This window comes from Schistocerca americana, chromosome 4 (assembly GCF_021461395.2).
Source record: "Schistocerca americana isolate TAMUIC-IGC-003095 chromosome 4, iqSchAmer2.1, whole genome shotgun sequence".
In the NCBI taxonomy this organism is placed as follows: Eukaryota; Metazoa; Arthropoda; class Insecta; order Orthoptera; family Acrididae; genus Schistocerca; species Schistocerca americana.
In genome coordinates, this window is record NC_060122.1 from 537,434,379 (window position 1) to 537,452,984 (window position 18,606).

At 41.1% G+C, this 18,606-nt stretch overlaps 1 pseudogene; it reads left to right on the top strand.

The window, feature by feature from the left end:
- Positions 1-18,143: 18,143 nt before the first annotated feature.
- On the top strand, positions 18,144-18,261 carry LOC124614595 (annotated as a pseudogene).
- The last annotated feature ends 345 nt before the right edge of the window (positions 18,262-18,606 follow it).

Sequence of the window (18,606 nt, forward strand, 5' to 3'; positions counted from 1 at the left end):
TCTTGCAAAAAACATGTGGTGGTGACCAGGGAGGGGCAGGGGTGTCAGAGAGGTACCTTTTTTTAGTTTAGAATCAGAGTTCAGCCAGCCTAATAACTGAAGAGCCCCACAAATGCTTAGGAATGCACATAAAAATAAGGTTAGCTCATTCCATCTGAATATTAGAAGTTTGAGTAATAAGGTAGAAGAGGTCCCTCTCTGTTCAGAAAATTTAGAGTGCTCTGAAAAGATAGACATCTTGTGCCCATCTGAGCACCACATAACCACAGGGTTAGACAAGTTAAATGTAAAAGATTACGCTCTAGCAACTTACTCAAGTAGAATTAATATGGGGAGAGAACGAGTTGTTCCTTATATTAAGACAAACACAAGTTCAAAAACATTGAGGGAAGTAGATTTTTTAGTGATCAATACATAGAAGTACGGTATGTGCTTGTGAATTAACACTGAAAAATAATTCACTTTTTGTTGAAACTGTATAAACACCCATGAAATTTTGAATTGTTTATAAGGAATATAGATTCCTTACTGTGCTGTATGACAGACAGCACCAGGCAGTTCTAAAGGATTCTGATAGGAAAAATGACCGGGAACCCTATTTCTATCCTAGAATTTGATCTCAGCGATTAACTTTCCCACACGGATGGATAAAGACTGAAGGATCCTAATTGATAATGTTTTCTTTGGTGAAGCTCAAAGTAAGAAAACAATTGCATGCTGGGTACCACAGTTTCTTCATTTGTAAGCACCAATCTCAACCTACAACTAAGACAAGTATAAGGTAACAGCCCTCTTACAATATTCCCATGATGAAACTAGTTAACCAATGGCAAAGCAGACAGACTATGAAATACTGGAAATAGTTAAAACTGATTCAAATGATCAAAGCAATTTCATTCACTTCAGGCTCTCAATAAATTATATAAAAAAAATCTGAATTGTCTATCCACACAACCTGACATTATTATCTTAACAGTGTATCTGTTCAAAAATAAAATTTTTACTCGATAAAAAATTAATTAATAAAATTGATCAAAAATAAATACAAAATTTAATTACTTAGGCTCTGTGGACAAGAATCACAATATACATAAACCAGATATGACACACACACACACACACACACACACACACACACACACACACACCCTGTGGACATCATCCAGTACAAAACACACACGTGCAACACAATTGTTATTGCCCTCTGCACTGGCGTATCATGCCAGCATTGCAGTTTAACTCATTACTGCCAAAACACCACAACCCAAACAAATCACACTGTGATATTTGATGGCTGAGCACATCTTAAGATAAAAGTTATCCCAAAGAATTTGTGCTTAACAGCCTTACTCCAGATGTAAATTATCTTAAACCAAGAAGTAAACAATACTTAATTTACCATAGTGCACCACTTCTAAGATTAAAGAGGTGGCCCTTTGAGATATCAGTGATTCTAAATCTTTTATTTTTTAGAATTTGAATATACACTGACCAGCAGTGAAACAGCATGCTGGCACACCTTGTCTTAAGCCTCGATTTTACATAGAACAATGTGGGAACCACTATCACATCCTTAACGTTTAATCCCTAAAATCCTTATGGCAAATAACAGCTTAACCAAGGTATGATTACAGATAAGACTTTCACTGCGTCACCCATATGGGGCCAGAGCCAAATGCTTCAATAATTTAACAAACTTGGAAAGCTCTTTGCACAGACGACACACTTTGGGAAGATGTGTGTAAACACATTCCCACGTAAGGGTGTAAAGCAACACTGCTAGTCCACACGACAGCGAACAAAATAGAAAAAAAAATGAACAAACCACAACTTTCCATAACTTTGGGAAACAAGACCAGTAGCAGCAAGTGCCATGTCGATGACAGAACAGTTAAATGGTCCACATTTCATGATATTGCTTCACATCAGTTTAAAACAACACCAACCTCATTCCATGCCACTCAGTGCTGCACAAAACCATAGCATCCAGCAGTATCTGTTGTGTAGTGCCAACTTTCCAGCAGTTTATGGAATTCTCAATGTTGACTGTCGGTAATACAATCAGATCACCTTGCACTACCAATCCATATTCTACATAAAAGGTGAACACTCGGAGACACAATGAATCACATTGTATTTAAATGCATCTGTTCGCATCACCCATTATCACCTCAGAAGCTGTGCCTGAACCAATCCGACCAACTGCTACAAAGACTTTAAGAACTCTTGCTGGCAAACAGTATAAATCACCAATCAACTACTACACTGAAACTTCCTGGCAGAATAGAACTGTGTGCTAGACCGAGACTTGAAGTCGGGACCTTTGCCTTTCACGGGCAAGTGCTCTGCCATCTGAGCTACCCAAGCACGACTCACAGCCCGTCTTCACAGCTTCACTTCCGCCGTTACCTCGTCTCCTACCTTCCAAACTTTACAGAAGCTCTCCTGCGAACCTTGCAGAACTAGCACTTCTGAAAGAAAGGATATTGTGGAGACATGGCTTAGCCACAGCCTGGGGGATGTTTCCAGAATGATATTTTCACTCTGCAGCGGAGTGTACGCTCTTTAATAATTTTCATTGTCTGAAAGAACATTACATAGTCTTCATTCGTATCATACATTAATTTTGGTAAAGAATGTCTTTTCTGTTACCACAATCATTGTCATGGCCATGTTCAGCACAACTGCACACATTTTCCATTACTTTATAAAGTGTGTCAACTTCTTACAGCCTTCCATCAACTCTGAATGTTATATTTTAAGCAATGTCCTGTTAGCACACATTTTGAATTCAGGAACCCTACAGAAAAATAATCAGACACTGATAAGTTTAGTGAGTAGAGTGTCCATGTAACATGACCAGACATGGAAACATGGTAAAGTGCTCTGGAAAAATTCTTTGTAAATTTGCTGTGATCATTCTAATTTTGTGATTAGTTGCAGTGTTCTCCCAGAACTACATGATTGCACATGGTTGTTCAGATGGTTCATATTATGAATATATGGTCTGTTCAAAAAATTCTAGAACTTTGTTCGCAAAATTTTTCTGTGCTTACCATTTACTTATTGTGCATGGTCTCCTTCGAAATACTCTCCTTCAAAATTGATACACCACTCCCAATACTGTTTCTACTTCCGGAAGTAGCCTTGGTATGCATCTGGCTGGATGACATGGACCGCTGTCTACAAATTTTCTTTTATCTCGTCTATCATTGTAAATCTTCATCCTTTCAATGGGGTTTTCAACTTTGTAGATAAATAAAAGTCTACAGGGAACAGATCTGGAGAGTATGGAGGTTGAGGTTGCACAGTGATTTTATTTTTTTTATGCAACAATTACACACCAAGAAGGATAAATATGTGAGTGCATTATTGTGATGCAAGAGCCATGATTTGTTTCGCCACATTTCAGGCCGTTTACTTCTCAAATTTTTTTGCAGGCATCACAGCACATCCAGACAATGCCATTGATTAACAGTTTACCCCTTTGGCACAAATTCATGATGAACTAGTCCTTCGGTGGATGTCAAAGGGTGTTCTGAACAAGGGTCATCGTTAACCTCTGTCTGACCATTTTTAAGCCACTTGAACCATTCGTAACACAAAGTACAGCTTAAGCACTCATCATTGTATGCTTCCTGCATCTTTTGGTGTGTCTCATAAAGGTTTTCTTGAGTTTTGTGCAATATTTAATGCAGACATGTTGCTCCTCTAACTCTGTCATCTTGAAATTCACAAACTGTGTGACACAACTTTCTACTCAATACAGCTCTGAACAATAACTAACAGACGTACAACAATGAAACACAAGCGTGTGTATTTCACTCCAACACACCATTGGGGTGTAATTACAAATGTTCTGGAATTTTTTGGACAGATCTTGTAGTTGCAGCATAACAATTGGCTGTGAAAAAAAAAAAAAAAAAAAAAGGGTACTCCACAACGAGATTGATGTTTGCCATATTAAGTAGATATTCCTGAAGGTGATACCATTAGTTAGCCCCTGATGTTTTATTTGTTTACATCATCCAGGTGGTTTGTTGTTTGATGCAGATGCTGTAGGTCTGAACTGCCTGTTTGATATCATAATCACATCCTGTGATGGATCATGATCATTATGGCTGATGTTGAAGTGTTACCAAAACAAACCCTGACTCTTTTACAGTACTCACCACAGTTAAGGATTCTTTCCATTGAGAAATCTTGGTGTTCACTCAACCATTACTTAAAGCTTAGTATTATGTATGGTTTTGCATGAGCACTGCTTTTAACTACATTTTCTAAACATCAGCTCTTTTGGAAGCTGTGGCCGTCAGTTGTGTGAAGTGTTTTTTCAAGCAATACTTAGTTCTAATTCATCAAACACAAATATAGTGTTTAAAAGTGTATCACTTTTTCTGTCCGCATTCTACATGAGCCTTTCAGTTAATGCTAATAACTACACTGACATCCACACCTAATCCAAACAATTAGCCAGAAACTATTTGCAACATTGTTAAACAAGAAACAGACAAAACTAGTCACCCAAATGATATTGTCAGATCATAACCACAATTGAGTCCAAATCCAAAAGCAAGGACTGAGCAAGGTGGTGCAGTGGTTAGCACACTGGACTCACGTTCGGGATGATGATAGTTCAATCTCGCGTCCGGTCATCCTGATTTAGGTTTTCCGTGATTTCCCTAAATTTCTTCAGGCAAATGCCGGGATGGTTCCTTCAAATGGCCATGGCTGACTTCCTTCCCTATTTTGATGGGACTAATGACCTCACTTATTGGTCCCCTCATCCCAAATCAACTAACCAACCAATAGCAAGGTCATCAGTGAAGTACAACACTTAGCACTGAAAGCACATTTGTTATGAACACTGGTGAGCAGACAGAAAAGAACTGAAATCCACTATGGAATGTTCTGTTATTTATACAAGCATAAAATATTCTGGAATATACAAACACAAGAAATTTTGAGAACATTCTGGGATTGATAAATACTAAGTAACAATTTCTGGTTGTTGGGTTTGAAATTGTGAACCTCAGCACACCACCCATTGATGCAAATTGCTACACCATGTTATACACACCACAGCTTGTGCCTTTGATCCTCTCATGGAGAAACAGTGATCTGCAATTTCAGAAGCTCTCTTTCGAGCCAGCTACAGTATCCTGGATCTAGATCTTGTCAATGGTCTTCTTTATGGCAGTACTGGCAGATCATCGCATTCTGGACATGCTGCCACATCCAATTCACTTTGGTGATCTCCTCACTTTGATGCTTTGAGGTTGTCAAGTGTGTCTTCAGTTTAATTGCACAAGAAGCTCTGTGCCGTAAGACTGTAGTAGTGCTCCATACAAAGAATATGGATAACTTCTCAGTGCTTTCATATTTTCAGTGGAGGGTCATAATGCTCAACTCCATATGTGGCAGCCAACAAGTGACAAAAGATACGACAGGGCTCTAATAGCACTTTAGTAACTTTTCCTATAGTCCCACTTTCCTCACAGGCATAAATATCCATGCTAAATCTCCTGGGATGTATCTCACTGGTTGGAGCTTGGCAACATAACTCTCCTGGTCCAAGCCCGTATTCTCGGGCTTTGCTGTATTGTATACAAATGACATGATGGACAGTATTGAACACCAATCTCTCTATTCAACATTGGCACACATTGAAAGCACAGCTGCCAACATCTTATTAAAGCATTCTGTGATGCCATTTGTCTGTGAGTGGTAGGCAGTTGTCATCCTGTGAGTGATGTTTCAGTGTGAAATGATCTCTGATACTAGCCTTGACTTGACTTCTTGCACATGACAAGAGATCATTATTTAGGGTGTTCCATGCTTCAGAATTACGTCTTCTACAAGAAAACTTCAATTTCCAGTCAGCACAGCTTTGGTGACAGCATAATGGCTGATTGTTAGTACAGACTATTATCTATCTATTCCCATGTCTTGGCTTTGGGAATCTCCCTAAGAGATCAATTTCAGGTCAACACTGCTGCTGGTGGAATGGATACCAGATGCCCCACAGGTGGCTCGCATGGTGTCTAATGGATCTGTAAAAACGTGGCATGTGATATCTGCATCTTTTATTTATTTATCCATCCATCCATCTGTAGACAATAAATATTGTACGAATGTTGTTCAAAGGTACATGTAAATTTATGGGAAACAATCTGTGCAAAAGGAAAATACAAAATTTTACATTAAGTAGTACAAAGAATAATACATACAAAATTGTCCAAAAAGTGTACTAAGAATAATACTTGGTCATACAACACACAGTAATACAACTTTTTATACATGTATACTAACAGTATTGTAACTGCATAGTTTGTTTGTCCTCGGGCTTTACTTTTGTCTTCCCTAAACAGGAAGCCCTTATATGCACTACAATAATTCAGTAAAGATTTTACCACACTCAACAGCTGTCCATCAGATTTAAAAAATTAACAGAGACTTTAGGGGATGAAAGACAGTGTTTTCAGTTTTGCCTTAATATAAACATTTTCAGAATTATTTATTGGCTTAAATAGTCATTTACCAAATAAAAACATTGTTCAAGTGGAAATTCTTTAAATTCTATTTAAATCTGTTTTCATCTTCTAACTTTCTGATATTGGCTGGCAGTATGTGTAGAGTTTTGTACCCGTATGGCTCACATGCCTTTGTTTGTGTGCTCTTGTTCACTGAGAATGGAGTGCTGTGCTATTTTGAGTATTGTAGTTATGCAAGTCAGCATTTGTCTGAAAATCTGCAAGGTGGGCCCTAACATATAAAACACGTGTGTGTGTGTGTGTGTGTGTGTGTGTGTGTGTGTGTGTGTGTGTGTGTGTGTGTGTGTGTGTGTGTAAGGAAGGTATTGTTAGCTTGTTGAATAAGGGTTTGCATTGTGCCTGTGGATGACTGTGTGTTATTATTCAGATAGCCCTCTTCTGTAACAGAAAGATTTGTTTCAGACGGCAAGTGGTGGAACCCCAAATATTATTCCTTATGTTGCAAGAGACTGAAAATAGCCAAAATATGCCATCCTGGCACCCTCTACAGTACAAACATTTGCAATAATTCTAAGAGCAAAACAAGCTGAGTTAAGTTTCTGCACAAGTTTCATTACATGATCATTAAAATTAAAATTTTCATCTACATGAATCCCCAGCAATTTTTTGATGCCACTCTGTCTATGGCCTTGTGACCCAACAATGGATCATGATTTACATTTTGACATATTTTTCCAAACTGCATATAATTATGTTTTATTTGCATTTAAAGTCAACCAGTTTGCATTGAACCAAGTGTGGACATTCTTTATTACTTGATCAGTAGTTGTTTGTAGCATTTGCCTTGGTGCACCTATTATCACACTAGTGTCATCTGCAAATAGTATGGCCTTTGCTGCTCCCTCTGAGGTGTGAAAGTCATTCATGTAGACGAGGAACAATGAGGGAACTAGAATACTGCCTTGTGGCACTCCTATTTCCACTTTTTTGCATCTAGTACTAAATTTATTTTGTGGTTTGAGTAATCTGACATCAGTCCTACAATCTGTGTTCTGTTTTGTAGGTATGATTCAGACCACTTTTCCCCTGTCCCATGGATACCTAATGCTCCCAGTTTTTCTAGAAGAATGCCATGATTGACAGTGTCAAATGCTTTGGAAAGATCTAAATTTATTCCTACTACACTGTTGTCTTTTTCTAGATTTTTGATTATTTGTTCAGTGAGCACATTACTGCTGTTTCTGTATTTTTACCTGCCTGGAAGCCATGCTGATTTCTATTTAGTAATTTGTGTTCATTTGGATATTTGTTGATTCTGTGCTTCATTAATTTTTCTATTTCTTTGGAAAATGCTGGAAGGAGGGATATTGGCCGACAGTTTGCTACCTTATGCTTGTCACCTTTTTTGAATAATGGCTTCACTTTTGACATTTTCATCCTTTCTGGAAACACTCCTTCACTAAATAAGGGCCTTGCAATTTGTGCAGCTGTCATTGTTATGATATAAACAGGCACCTCATCTACTCCTGCTAACATTTTAGGTTTCAAGCTTTTTATTACTTTGAACACTTCATGTTCATTTTATTGGGTCTATCATCATGCTACAAGAAGCTTTTGGAAATTCAGGTTTTTCTTGGTTTGTAAATTTTGTGTTTAATGAAGTTGTTGCATTTATGAAATGATTGTTGATGTAATGTGCCAAATCTTGTTTTTTAATATTGAAATTTTCTGTGTTTTTGAGAACGATATCCTGGTCTTCGCATCTCTTTCCTATCTAGAGCTTTCATGAATTCCAGATGACTAGATGTCGGAGTGTCATGGAAAAACTTCAGGATAGCTGGCCATAGGTTAGCTGGGATGCTGGACAACTATTTCTATCCCATTCGATTATAGTTTGTTATATACAATGTCCCATTTATTAATTGTAATCTTCCTTTGGTTAGTTCCTCCTCTTTCAAGGCTTCTGTGGGTTTCAGCAATGCTGGATCTTCCCTCTGTTCAGCTGTAATGACATTTATTGCAGCAATGACTGAGATTTTGTCCACACTGCTTTGTTCTGCCATAGGATTCATTGAAAGACTTTTAGCATCATTGTGTTTGTGCCTATTTTTGTATAACACTGTGAAGACATAATCCTGAAGCCTCAGTGTCCATCATGCCAGTGGACGTGATCGACCCATCAGGCTAGTCAGTCAGCACAGAGAATAGGGGTCCATCAGAACTATGAATAGTTTGCCAAATAAATGTGACTGTAACTTATTAATGGACCAAATAACTGCAAGGCACTCTTTCTCAGTTGTAGAGTAGTTCATATCAGATTTGGAGAGAGTACTTTGGAAACGTAAGCTATCACCTTCCAACAAATACCTGAAGTTCTACAAGAACTGCTCCTGTCTCAAAACTGTTAGCGTTGGTGTGAAGTTCTGTCTCAGCATTCTCATCATGCAATGCTAGGATTAGAGAAGATGGTAGCACCTCCTTAAGGACAAGGAAAGGTCTTTCTAGTACCTTGTTCAAAGAAAATTTGGCATCGCCATGCAATAGTTCTTGCAAGGGGTGTAACTTGGTACAAAAGCCCTGTATGAACTGCCAGTAATACAAGCACATGCCTACATAACTTATCACATCATGAATGTGCCAAGGGTTAAGAAAATCTATGAATGCTCTTACTTTCCATGAATCATGATGGATTCCATCACCATTAACTTGGGGCCCCAACTTTTATATTTCTTGCGCAATGAAGAGGCACATTTATTCAGGCAGAGGCCTGCAGTCTGAGTGCATGTCAACATGGTTGTCGGGTGGCTTAGATGTTGTTCAGATATCTTTGAAAAAATGATGTCATCGAAGTAGCAAACACATGTCATTCATTTAAGGTGGCTAAAAGTATTAGATAGTCCAAATGGCATAACTTTGAAGTCATCGAGGCCATCAGGAGTTATAAAAACAGTTTCTTCTCTGTCAACCTCGATGTGCGAATAGCTTGTCTGCATGTCCACAGTAAAGAAATACTTTGCTCCTTCAAGCATACAGGGTGTCAGCAATGTGCGGCAGTGAGTGTGTAGACATCTTTCTTTGTGATTTTCTTCAGTTGCCTGTAGTCATTGCATAAACTCTATGTGCTGTCATTCTTCTTCGCTAGGGCCACAGGAAAGGACTAAGGATTCTCTGAACATTCACTGATGGTGTCACCGTGCAACATCTTTTCTGCTTATCCCTGAAGCATGTGTCGTTCCATCAGCAACAACCTATATGAATGCTGGCTAATGGGTGGATGATCCACGCTTTTGGCTACTTGGCCTATGTTTCCTCCATTTTGGATATTAAAGCATCCAAAAACTGCTGCGGAACTGCAAACATTTGCTAACATTGTTCTTCAGTGAGACCAGATCCTGTTGGCAGTTAGTAGCTTCCTCCACTGTGTTGTCTGTAATGATAGAAGAGCACATAACTTCATCAGTGACACTGAGCTGCCTGACCTGGGCTGGTTTATTTGTTCCTGTGCACATACCTTTAGGGATGAGTTGTGGTTGCTTGTGATAGTTAATTATCCAAAGCTCTCTTTGGCCACTTGTGATGCATAACATACGCTGCTGTGTTTCTTCTCTTACTATCTGGTGTATGAGAAGGACGAGCTCGTGTGGTCTTCCACATCTGCTGTAGGGACCACATTTGGCAGTTGATCATACCTGATTTGACTAATTCTTTTCTGTTGCATTTCATGGATTCGCTGGCACCATTGACGAATTCCTCTGTCATCACAAGATCGTTTATCAGAAGAGCTTGGTACATATCTTCTGTAACTCCTTTCATCAAGTGTGAGATCTGGCCTGCTTCTGTCATATTCAGTCACAATTTGACATAGGGCCAAAGCATTCTGTATGTACATTGATGTGACAAAAGTAATGGGATAGCGATACACACGTATACAGATGGCAGTAGTATTACATACTCAAGGTATAAAAGGGCAGTGAATTGGTGGAGCTGTCTTTTTACTCAAGCGATTCACGTGGGAAGGTTTCCAACATAATTAAGGCTAAATAACAGGTATTAACAGACATTGAATGCAGAATGGTAGTTGGAGCTACACACATAGAACATTTCATTTAGGAAATCGTTAAGGAATTCAATAATCCAAGATCTAGAATGTTAAGAATGTGCCGAGAATATCACCCTTCAGGCATTACCTCTCACCATGGACAACTCAATGGCTCACGGACTTCACTTAATGACAGAGAGCAGCGGTGTTTCCATAGAGGTCGGGTCAGTGCTAACAGAAATGCAACACTGTGTGAAATAATCGCAGAAATCAATGCGGGATGTGTGACGAACATATTTGTTAGGGCGAAATTGGGCATTAGTGGGCTGTGGCAGCACACGACTGATGCCAATGTCTTTGCTAACAGTATGACGTCACCAGCAGCGCCTCCTCTGGGTTCTTGACCATATCATTGGGATGCTATATGATTGGAAAACTGTGAGATGGTTAGATGAGTCCCGATTTCAGTTGGTGAGAACTGATGGTAAGATCTGAGTGTGGCACAGACTCCATGCAGGCATGGACCCAAGTTGTCAACAATGCTCTGTGCACACTGGTTGTGGGGACTATATTTACTTGGAATGGACTGGATCCTCTCGTCCATCTGAACCGATCATTGACTGGAAATTTCCATGTTCGGCTATTTGGAAACCAAATGCAGCCATTCATGGACTCTGTGTTCCCAAACAATGATGGAATTTTAACGGATGACAGTGCACGTTGTCACCATGCCTGTTTGCAACTGGTTTGAAGATATTGTGTACTGTTTGAGCGAATGATTTGGCCACTCAGATCATCCAACATGAATCCCATCGACCATTTACGGGGTATAATCGAGTTCGTGCACACAATCTTGCATCAGCAACACGTTCTCAATTATGGAGGTCTGCATATTTCTGCAGGGAGCTTCGAACAACTTGAAGAGTCTGTGCCGTGTCAAGTTCCTACACTATGCCGGGCAGGAGGTGGTCCGACATGATATTAGCGGGTATCCGATGACTTCTGTCAGTTTAAGACTCTGTTATTTCCCCATGACCTTAATCACTGATCTTCAATTTTTCCAGCACACAGTTCTAGGCGCTTCATTACGGAACCGCGCTGCTGCTACGGTCGCAGGCTCGAATCCTGCCTCGGGCATGGATGTGTGTGATGCCCTTAGGTTAGTTAGGTTTAAGTAGTTCTAAGTTCTAGGGGACTGATGACCTCAGCAGTTAAGTCCCATAGTACTCAGGGCCATTTGAACCATTTGTTCCAGCACAAAGCAAACACTGCTGATTGTCACCTAACGTTTTCTTCAGTTCAGTGTGGAATTTGTCCAAGTTATTGAGCTTCTCTTTGTTGTTATCGAACCAATGCTGGACTGTGCTGTTCAGGTAAAAGAATACATTTGCCAGGCACGTCATGTCATCCCACCTGACGACTCAGTCGAATCCTTTTAGCATTTCGTCGAGCCTTGACCAGAGTCTCCAGAAAACACAAATGGATGCTTGATGTGCAGGTGGCATGCTGTTGTTTTGGAATCCATCCGTGTCCTGAACGTAATGATCTTAGGAACGATGTACTACTTGTGTTCCAATTCCTGCCCGAAAAAGCGACGGCTTTTATGTTGCTTATTTGGTGCTATGGTGGTGTAGGTGTATTGAAGTACTTGGTGCCTCCGCCAAACAATGTCATATCGTAACCACAATCAAGTCCAAATACGAAGGCAGGGTTATCAGTGAAGTTCAACACTTAGCACTGAAAGCACATTTATTACTGACACCTTCGTACAGCCAAAGAAGACCTGTCCCCTTGAACGGTGCTACATGACACAGTGGATAACTCTCTGGAGCTATCCAGATTTAGTTTTTCGATTATTTCCCCAAATCACTCTCGGCAAATACCAGGATCGTTCCTTTGAAAGGGAACGGCCGATTTCCTTCCCAACCCTTAAAAAATAACGGGAGAGCTTGTGCTCCGTTTGTAAGGACCTCGTTGTTGATGGGCCGTTGAACCTTAACCTTCCTTCCTTCCTTTCTTTCCTTATACTGCTGGATGGAGAGTGGCGATATTTATACAGACATCGAATACTCCAGAACGTATAAACATAACACACAATACATTTCGAGAACCTTGCAGAAACGACAGATAATAAAACATATTTTCTGGTGCTCAACTTTCCCCTTCTGACACGGAGCGCGCCATCCAGCTAGCATCGTAACTTACGACAGTATGAACTTTGTTCGCATGTCGTCCGACATCCCATTTACTACTGCAAGTTGCTTAAGTTCACTATAATCTACGGTGAGTGTGAATTAATTTGTTATGTACTAGTACCAACAGACGCTGAGTTTTCAAATAGTTCAAAAAAATGGTTCAAATGGCTCTGAGCACTATGGGACTCAACTGCTGTGGTCATAAGTCCCCTAGAACTTAGAACTACTTAAACCTAACTAACCTAAGGACAGCACACAACACCCAGCCATCACGAGGCAGAGAAAATCCCTGACCCCGCCGGGAATCGAACCCGGGAACCCGGGCGTGGGAAGCGAGAACGCTACCGCACGACCACGAGATGCGGGCTCAAATAGTTCAGAACGTTCTTTTCTGCATACGAAAGTCAGTGGAGGTAACTGTTTGTCTCACATCCGCAAAATTTTTATCCAGACCACAACAATACATTGCTCAAATCCAAAAGCTGAGGTTAGAAAACGTGAAGAAATTCTACAAACATGAGCACGCGAATCACGCTGCGTAATCGTGCAGTCAGTCACATACATGCCATGAAATGCATTTGTTATGTAGCCAGTTTAAGGATTCGAAAAACAAAATCTTTACTTCCATCCTCAAGACTTGTAAAGATGAGGTTCTTCTGAGTGTATTTTCTTTTCGAAAAATACAACGTTTTGGAAATAATTAACGAAATTCTGAGTTAGGGAGAGGTGCTTCCACGAAAAACTATGAAGCTGATTCGCTAAATTATATTCCATCCATTTTGAGAGGAGAACGATAGTCTGTTCTAGAAGTAGGAGAATTTGCTGTCGCTCGTCTCGAGGACTCGTGAGTGAGCCTCGGTAGCATGAAGACTAGTTATTCGGTGTTCTGGTAAGTTTATAAAAAATATTGTAATTTGCTTTTGGTCAGACGATTAGTGGTTAGAAAACTAATGAGCTCTGTTGTAAATGGCGTTTCCAAAAGGTTCGTGATTAAAAAAAAAAATGTTGACTTTCTTCCTACAGGCTATATTATTCCGTGTAGCATGCTGTGTAGTCTTATTTCAGAAACTTCAGATTACTGAATATCGAGGAACTGCGTATTACTACGTGAACATACTAAACTGATGAACACTGTGTGAACTTCCCAACTGTTTACTGACGGAGAACAGTTGCTGCCCTAGAGAGAGAACATGCTATGTTAGTGAACGGAGTAGTGCAAAGTACGTGCAAGTATACGCTTTCGCTTCAGGAACTGTGTGCTAGGGTGGACTTGATAGCAGCACGTGTATTACTAAAGTGAGGGTACAGTACAGACATTTTAGTCAAGAACTTGTTTTATTTGGCGGCTTTAGTCAGACCAGATAGAACGAACCTTCCAAGTTAAGCGACAGAATAATTGATCCAGCCTTTCCTTTAAACAGCTTTTCCAGGTCAATTCACACTATGCGGCTTCAGTGCAGAGCGTGGATGTAAGGAGCGGACTAAGGTATGAGAGTCACTTTCAGAAAAAGACCGACACCACGGCGCTATCACGTGTGTACCAAGGAACATAGGAAACCAGCGCGCATTGTCATTGACAGCTGTCTGTCGTCAGGTTGACGACGCGATCGCGCCTTTATCTTGGTTTGGTGCCTAACTTCGAGGCGGTTTTGCTTTCCATGTTGGTATTCCGGTTGCTATGAGTTTAACTGTCGATTGTCATTTTTTATTTGTTGTTCACAATTATTTGAGTTAACATATTGTCATTTTGAGATAATGAGTAGAGCTTGTGGATGTTAGAAAAAGGAGAAATCAGAACATTTCCGATGTGTTCTTCCGTTGGAGTTCAACAGAGGGGTGACAGCAGTGGAGGCAGTCAGAAGCATTTGCGCTGTGTGTGTGTGGGAGGGGGGGGGGGGATAACGCCAATGGACAGAGCACGCAAGAAAAGGGTTTTCTCACTTTGAGGAGGAGCGTTTTGGCACTAGTGTTTCTCCACGATCAGTAAGACCTTCGGGGTTTCATGAAGATCGTTTAAACTTAATGACCCACGTCAGTGCGCTCGAGAACTTGAAAATGTGATGAACTGTGATCATTCCACCATCGTGCGACATTTGCGTACAGTGGGGAAGGTTCGAAAATGTGATGCATGGGTACCAGATGTTCAAAGCCAAAATCACAAAAATCAGTGGGATGCCACACGTCTGTCTCTGCTTGTTCTACATCTACATGGACACACTGCAAATCACATTTAAGTGCCTGGCAGAGGGTTCATCGAACCAGCTTCACAATTCTCTATTATTCCAATCTCGTACAGCGTGCGGAAAGAATGAATTCCTATATCTTTCCGTACGAGCTCTGATTTCCCATATTTTTCGTGGTGATCGTTCCGCCCTATGTAGGTCGGTATCAACAAAATATTTTCGTATTCGGACGTGAGAAGATTCCGTCGCAACGAAAAACGCCTTTCTTCTAATGATTTCCAGCTCAAATCCCGTATCATTTCTGTGACACTCTCTCCCATATTTCGCGATAATACAAAACGAGCTGCCTTTATTTGAACTTTTTCGATGTACCCCGCAGTCCTACCTGGTAAGGATCCCACACCGCGCAGCAGTATTCCAAAAGAGGACGGACAAGCGCAGTGTAGGCAGTGTCCTTAGTAGGTCTGTTACATTTTCCAAGTGTTCTGCCGATAAAACGCAGCCTTTGGTTAGCCTTCCCCACAACATTTTCTGTGTGTTCTTTCCAATTTAAGTTGTTCGTAATTGTAATACCTAGGTATTTAGCTGAATTTACGGCTTTTACATTAGACTGATTCATCGTGTAACCGAAGTTTAACGAGTTCCTTTTAGTACTCATGTGGATGACCTCACACTTTTCGTTGTGTAGGGTCAACTGCACTTTTCGCACCATTCAGGTATTTTTTCTAAATCGTTTTGCAATTTGTTTTGATCTTCTGATGACTTTATTAATCGATAAACTACAGCGTCATCTGAAAACAACCGAAGACGGCTGCTCAGATTGTCTCCCAAATCGTTTATATAAATAAGGAAAAGCAAAGGGCCTATAACACTACCTTGGGGAACGCCAGAAATCACTCTTGTTTTACTCGATGACTTTCCGTCAATTACTACGAACTGTGACCTCTCTGACAGGAAATCACGAATCCAGTCACATAACTGAGACGATATTCCATAAGCACACAATTTCACTATAAGCCACTTGTGTGGTACAGTGTCAAAAGCCTTCCGGAAATCCAGGAACGCGGAGTCGATCTAAAATCCCTTGTCAATAGCACTCAGCACTTCATGTGAATAAAGAGCTAGTTGTGTTTCACAGGAACGATGTTTTCTAAACCCATGTTGACTGTGTGTCAATAGACCGTTTCCTTCGAGGTAACTCATAATGTTCCAACACAATATATGTTCTAAAATCCTGCTGCATATCGACGTTAACGATATGGGCCTGTAATTTAGTGGATTACTCCTACAACGTTTCTTGAATATTGGTGTGACCTGTGCAACTTTCCAGTCTTTGGGTACGGATCTTTCGTCGAGCGAACGGTTGTATACGATTGTTAAGTATGGAGCTAATGCATCAGCATACTCCGAAAGGAACCTAATTGGTATACAGTCTGGACCAGAAGACTTGCTATTATTAAGTGATTTGAGTTGCTTCACTACTCCGTGGATATTTACTTCTACGTAACTCATCAACTGGTTCGTTAACAACACCGATCACCCCTACCATGCGTCGTCACGGTGACGAGAAATGGTGTCTTTGTGCTAATTTAAGGAAAAGAAAGAAATGGTTGAGCCCAAACAAGGGAGCAACTCCCTATAAAAAGACCTGCACGCATCCATAAAAGCCACGCGGAGTAGCCGCGCCGTCTTAAGCGCCTTGCCACGATCTGCGCGGCTCCCCCCGTCGGAGGTTCGAGTCCTCCCTTGGGATGGGTGTATGTTTTGTCCTTAGTGTAAGTTAGATTAAGTAGTGTGTAAGGCTAGGGACCGATCACCTCAGCAGTTTGGTTCCATAGAAACGTACTACCACCACCCCAAAAGATAATGCTATGCATCTGGGGGAACAGCAGCGTGTGGTGTTCTACGAGTTGCTTCCCCAAGGTGTAAGCATCACTGCTGACAGTTATTGTCAACAACTGAGACGTTTGCAGACAGAATCCAAGAACAACGACCAGGAAGAATGCGCGAATGATACTACTCCACGCTAACACCCACCCGTATTCTGCTGGACTGACAAAAACACTATACTGGAGTTGGGTTGGGAAGCCATTCCGCAGCCACATTATTCACCTGATCTTGTGCCGTCAGATTTTCATCTTTACCACTCACTATAGACCAAAATGCAAGGACCTTCCTTTCCGTATGAAAATGCGTTGCGAGCATGGCTCGATGAGTTCTTCGCTTGAAAACCACGAGATTTCTGCAGCCATGAAATCTAGAAGTTACCCCAGCGTTTGAAGATTGTTGTAAATAGTGAAGGAGACTATCTTATTGATGACTAAAATCTGTTATGTGTATCTGTTGCGTTTATTAAACTTATGGAAAAACGCTATGAACTTACGCACTAGCCTAATATTAGAATTGCGGTAGGAGCTGCGCCGAACACGTTACATGTGAGAACACAAAGGACCTAGATCGTTGCCTTCACGGAGGTCTCGCTCAGCCATTCAATGTACCGATACCGCGCACCGCGAAAAGCAGATACCTGTGGTAAAGGGGAATCTCGTTCGGGGTGGGGGCGGTTTGAACCCCGAAAACTTCCTCTTCCGTACACCCATACAATAGGGCCACAATGAAGGAAGTTATTTTCCACATTTCATAACTACTCTGTTAGGGCATGTAGCACGAAAAACCAAAATAACTATTCCTCTCGTAATCTTCTGCACAACGCAGTACGAGATCGACTACCGAAAAATTCCGGACGGTGTTTGGTGTCACTGCTTGGAAGGAAGGGGGTCTTTGATTGGGAAATGTTTTGCAGTTTTCTGCTGCTGTTGCGTCAAGGCCGATGTCTATTCAAGATTAGTACAAGGTCTTTTAGCCGAATTTGGCAGAGTCACTGAAGGCCTGGGGCGACGCACTGGGGGCGATAACTCCTGACCCGCAGGTCGCGCTCCACTCACCCAGTCGTTGTGCCGCTTCCTGTATGAAGGATTGCAACGAAGTTCCGAGAATATTGCGGTATCTTGGACGATACCGGTAGCATATTTTTATGCAGCTACCCAGCGCTGTACGGGCTGTAACAGTAGGCGGAAGTCTGTAAAATGTATTTTTATAGAAATAGAAAGTGTTACACCATGCAGCACCAGTCTGATATTAATCAAAGTTTTCGGAGATTCTCATCACATAACCGATATTAAATCATTTAATTTCATTCCAATATTTTATTATTGTACACTAAACCTTACTTGCCAATGGCCTTGCCGCAGTGGTAACACTGGTTCCCGTCAGATCACCGAAGTTAAGCGCTGTCGTGCTGGACTAGCACTTGGACGGGTGACCATCCGGTCTGTCGAGCGCTGTTGGCCAGCGGGGTGCACTCAGCCCTTGTGAGGCAAGATGAGGAGCTACTTGATTGAGAAGTAACGGCTCCGGTCTCGAAAACTGACATATGGCCGGGAGAGCGGTGTGCTGACCACATGCCCCTCCATATCTGCATCCAGTGACACACATGAGCTGAGGATGACACGGCGGCCGGTCGGTACCATTGGGTCTTCATGGCCTGTTCTTGAGGAGAGGAGGAAACCTTACTTGTTGTATGCCCTGAAATACGATCGAGTCTGAGACTATCTGCTGTAAAATATCTAGGATGAATCCGTGATGTGTTACAAACTTTCAGAGATGATGGAGAATGGTTAATGTGTGTTAATTCT